The sequence below is a fragment of the Symphalangus syndactylus genome, chromosome 4, assembly GCF_028878055.3.
Source record: "Symphalangus syndactylus isolate Jambi chromosome 4, NHGRI_mSymSyn1-v2.1_pri, whole genome shotgun sequence".
Lineage (NCBI taxonomy): Eukaryota > Metazoa > Chordata > Mammalia > Primates > Hylobatidae > Symphalangus > Symphalangus syndactylus.
Genome location: NC_072426.2, coordinates 159,510,718 through 159,516,357, shown reverse-complemented (window position 1 = coordinate 159,516,357; position 5,640 = coordinate 159,510,718).

Sequence of the window (5,640 nt, the reverse complement as noted above, 5' to 3'; positions counted from 1 at the left end):
TCATTTCTATGGAATGATTGCTAAAGTCTCTTTCACATATAACAGCTTATGGGTCCCCAATAATTAATGTGCCAAATAGCATCTTCCATTGGTCTTGTTACTTCCTTACCATTAGCACTTTGGTCAATGCAAAAAATCGAAGCAGTAGGTTTCAGTGGATACCAGAGCAACTTGGAACTTGTTATGTTATTCTGATCTTCAGGGGTAGCAGAGAGAACTCTCTTCACACGAGGCTTTTTTTAATTTTTATGTTTTTGGTGGTGGTTGTTTTGAGATGGAATCTCATTATGTTGCCCAGGCTGGTCTCAAACTCCTGGCCCCAGCCATCCTCCTGCTTCAGCCTCTTGAGTAGCTGCGACTACAGTCATGCACCACTGCACCTGGCAACATGAGTTTTTTTTTGTTTTTTTTTGAGACGGAGTCTCTGGAGTGCAGTGGCGCGATCTCGGCTCACTGCTACCTCTGCCTCCTGGGTTCAAGCGATGCTCCTGTCTCAGCCTCCCGAGTAGCTGGGACTACAGGCACGTGCCACCACGCCTGGCTAATTTTTGGTATTTTAGTAGAGACGGGGTTTTACCGTGTTGGCCAGGATGGTCTCAATCTCCTGAACCTCATGATCCACCCGCCTCGGCCTCCCAAAGTGCTGGGATTACAGCCGTGAGCCACCACGCCCAGCCCACAGTTTTATTTTTAATGAAGCAATTACCTGAGAAATACATTGAGATTCACCCAAATCAAATATTAATTTGCTCAAGTTTATAAATATTTCTGAAGAAGTCACTTTTTGTCTTGATTCTTTCTTTACTTTCTCGTTCTAATAGTGAAGATAATTATTTCAGTTGGTGGCAGCAGAAACTTATCGAAAAACCCTCCAAACCCCAAAACCCATCCTTCTGTGTTGTGTTTGATAGTGTTTTCCGTGGGATGACAGAGGTTTTCTAGTCTGTATCGTTTGTAAAGGTGCCTTCCAACCAAGCTCATGGGGGCCGTTCTGACTGCCGTTTTGACAGTGCCTGAGCATTGAAGGAACCCACACAGTCACCACAGCACATGAACATCTCTACCCGTGCACAGCATTGGCCTTTGAAAGTTATCGGTGGTTTCAAAGCGTGCTCGTGTTTCCTGGGGAGTGCTGGGTGCAGTAGAAAAGCTGCATCCGTACATACAAGATACATTTTGACACCTCTCTGGGTAGATGAGGTAACAAACACATACACGAGCAAGTCTCTCCATCAGTGAGTCCACCATACACTGTTACATTTGTAAGACAATTGCCTGATACCCAAGGGCAAAAGAGAGGGAACTAGTTTGTTTTTTTTTTTTTTTTTTTTTTTTGAGACGGAGTCTCGCTCTGTCACCCAGGCTGGAGTGCAGTGGCGCGATCTCGGCTCACTGCAAGCTCCGCCTCCCGGGTTCACGCCATTCTCCTGCCTCAGCCTCTCCGAGTAGCTGGGACTACAGGCGCCCACCACCACGCCCGGCTAATTTTTTTTTTTTTGTATTTTTAGTAGAGACGGGGTTTCACCGTGGTCTCGATCTCCTGACCTCGTGATCCGCCCGCCTCGGCCTCCCAAAGTGCTGGGATTACAAGCGTGAGCCACCGCGCCCGGCCTGGGAACTAGTTTGTTGAGCGCTATGCGTGCCCGTTACTGTGGGAGGCATTTTGAATATGGTCTCTTCTCTGAAAGTTAGAACTAAATGGAAAATGACAGTAAGCTGTGTGCTATGTGCCGCATATAGTACATACTGTGGACAGCAGCTTGGGTTCTTAACCAATATTACTAGTTTCCTTACAAGAAAGGGAGAAGAAAGGTGGGAGAGGCCCACGTGGAGAAGGAGGCAGCCGAGGAACGAGGAAGAGGCAAGGCAGGGTCTCCCTAAGGCCTCGACGGGAGCCGAGTTCTGCCAACACCGTGGTTCCAGCGTTACAGCCTCCAGAGCCACGGGGAGAAATCTGGGCTATTCAGCCAGCCTGGTGGGTTGTGGTAATTTGCTACAGAATCCAGAGGAAAGTAACACAGCATCTAAAGATGAGGAAACCCAGGGACCAGAGAGGCAGTGCAGCTGGAGTGCGTAAGCGTTACAGGTATCAGAAATGGTCGTTTTCATGTTCATTCTCTGTCAAACACACACACACAGACACACACATGGACATTCCTCATCGAAGAACTGCTCTAAACAGTTATTTTTAGTTTGTGGGATTGCCTTGGAAAAGGAGGAGATGTCGTGCTGAAAGCAGCTTGGCCTGCTGTGAGTAATTAACACGCGTGCATAACACAGGCAGGAGAGTGGGGTGGGGCTCACGGGGCGCGTGGGAAGCCGTGATACTGTGGCCAACACCTCTGCCTGGACAAAGGGAAGCCCTCCCAGGTGACAGGTGGCCTCACAGACACCTGGTGGAAAGGACATTCAAAGAGAGGATTGTCCTGAGCACACGGGGCCGGCGGAGCCTCCGTGCAGTCGGGAAATTCCCTACAGCTGAGCTCTGGGATGCTGCCGGCCGGAATGCGGAAAATCCTCTCACACCAGCAAAGGGAAAGACCCATTCTTTTTTTTTTCCTTTTTGAGACGGAGTCTCGCTCTGTTGCCCAGGTGGAGTGCAGTGGCGTACGATCTCGGCTTACTGCAACCTCTGCCTCCCAGGTTCCAGCGATTCCCCTGGTCAGCCTCTTGAGTAGCTGGGACTACAAGCGCCACCACCACACCTGGTTAATTGTTTGTGTTTTAGTAGAGACGGGGTTTCACTATGTTAGCCAGGATGGTCTCCATCTCCTGACTTCGTGATCCGCCTGCCTTGGCCTCCCAAAGTACTGGGATTACAGGTGTCAGCCACCGCACCTGGCCTGGGAAAGACACATTCTGATGGAGACCAGTGAAGGGAGCAGAAAATCACAGAACAAAGCGAGGATGAAGGGAGAAGTGGACCCAACAGGCGGGATGGAGACATGCCCCTTAGCAAAATGGGGAACGTTTCCTCTGATGCTTTCATGAGGTAGGACAACAGGTAATGCCATGAGTCATGTATAATGTAAATGTATTATTTCTGAAGACTTTCTTAAATATATGATTCTCATTCCAAAGTTTAGTTTCCCTCTGTAGAGTGTAGGGCAATGACCAGCCACTGGTGCCCAGGGTGCCGCAGGTGAGAACAGCAGCGTCCATCACAAGCGTGGCCTCATTGCCGGCTGTCCAAGAGCACCGCTTGTGTCAGAGAGTGAGGCAGCTCTGGAGCGGGTCACAGACAGACTTTCTCTGAGGCTTTAGGATCAAAACTATTCAAGAACATTTCCAACTTTTAAAATTGGAAAAAACAAAACTGTGTCCCATAGAACACTATGGTAAAATGCATGCCTAATGAAAGTCAATTACATTTCATCGACTCAGGGTTGTGATCAATAACCCAAGTCCTGGCACACAGGATGTTCCACTGCAGGTCGTAGGAAACGCACAGCTTAAAATGAAGGGGGCCATTGCTGTGGAAGCCCAGAGGTGCAGACCTCAGCCCCTCTATCTGGGCATCAGTGGCCTGGGGTGGCTTCTCAAGATTAGTGCCACCACCTCCAGGGCCAACGCTTCCTCATTCACGTGGAAGGGAAAGAGAAAGCATTTGTTCCGACAGGACACCCAAATTCTCAACCTCTGCCCAGGTTGCTGACTCTGAGCCAGTCACTGTGGTGGGGTGAAGGCGTGTGCCCACTGCCTTGACCTGCACTGCCGGGAACCGATTCCCAGGGCAACGAGGATGCTATTCCATCAGGGAATGTGTAGGAATCAGGATCCACCCCTCGAACTGGAGATGAGGCCACTTGCACCCCAAATTTCTGTCCATAACACACAAGGAGAAGGCTGGACAGCCAGTATGTCTGCCACACTGAGCCACTACCAAGGTTGAACAACATAAGCTCTGGAAGGTTTGCTTTGTTCTTTGGCAAAACTCTTACCATGTTTAGATGACTGCAAGGAGCACACTCTATTTTTGTCTACGTGATAACTACCAAATTAGTATTTAAGTAAAAAATGAAGCGGGGAACAATTTGGTGATCTTATACACCACATTAACATAATGTCATTTATATTAATTTGTCATAGTAAGAGAACTGCAAAATAAACTACAGTGAGCTGCCTTTTCCCACCTATGAGACTGTCAAAAATTCCTAATTGTGGTGTTATGGTAGCTGGAATGTGGCCCTCTCTTACATTGCTGGTGGGAGAGAATGGCTACAGATTTTTGAAGAGAAACTTGGCAATATTCAAAATTACAGTTGCATCTGCTGCTTTCGTTTTGTTTTGTCTTCAGCAATTCTACATCTGGACTTTATCCTACAAATTTTCCTGCATATGTATGAAAAAGGGAAAGATTGAAAACAACTCAAGTGTTCTTCCACAGGGGACTGCTTAAATGAAGTGCAGAATCCCTGCTGTGAACACCAGCCTTTCAAAATGGACAGAGGCAGCCCTTCTGTACACATCAGAAATACCCCAAGACAGAGGAAGCTCTCTCGGTACCCATCAGAAATATCCACAGACAGAGGGATCCCTCTGCGTGTCAATCAGAAGTGTTCCCAGACAGGACGTAAATGAGAAAGGTGCCACGCAGTGTGCAGAATGTGCACTCTTCTGGTACAGAAGAGGAGATCTTCTTATTGTATATTTTATATCTTATAGTATTTTCATAACAAATCGTAGGAATATACCAGCTCTTCAAAAACTAAGACATTATACAAAGTGAAATACTAAAAACAAAAAATATGTTTTTCTCAAATATGCTTCTCAGGAAAGACTTTACAGAAACATCTCTTCTTATCCGAAATTACATCCAACCCTTTTTTGTGTGAAGTGTTGCTTCCAGTCTACTAAGGTAATAAGCAAGTGACAAGATAATATTGTTTGATACTCTTGAAGGCACTCTGATTTTCAATTCCAATTTTGTTTGAACCTGTCAGCATTTTGGATCTGGCCCCGTCATGTCCTACCGTCATTTTGCTCTTTTGGGAACCTGTCAGCATTTTGGATCTGGCCCCGTTATATTCTACCGTCATTTTGTTCTTTTGGGTTTTTTGTTTGTTGTTGTTTTTGTTTTGTCTTTGTCAGGACAAATTCCTTTGTATTCCAGTCTTTGAACTTGGTGAAAAATGTCCTTCTTCCTTTCTCATCTCATAGAATCTGTTGCAGCCGCTCATCTCAGCTTGAACCTATATATTTTGTGTGATTATTTTATTTTGTTGCTCATGTTAACTAGAGTATAAGCTTCATGAAGCCAGGACATATCTGTTTGCTCACCACTGTATCCTCAAAGCTCAGCATGATGCTCTCACATAATTGTGCTCAATAAATATTTTCCATGGCCGGGCGCAGTGACTCACACCTGTAATCCCAGCACTTTGAGAGGCCGAGGTAGGCAAATCACGAGGTCAGGAGTTCAAGACCAGCCTGGCCAACATAGTGAAACCCCGTCTCTACTAAAAATACAAAAATTAGCCGGGCGTGGTGGCATGTGCCTGTAATCTCAGCTACTTGGGAGACTGAGGCAGGACAATCGCTTGAACCCAGGAATGGGGGTTACAGTGAGCTGAGGTCATGCCACTGCACTCCAGCTTGGGCAACAGAATGAGACTTCGTCTCAAAAAAAAAAAATTTCGT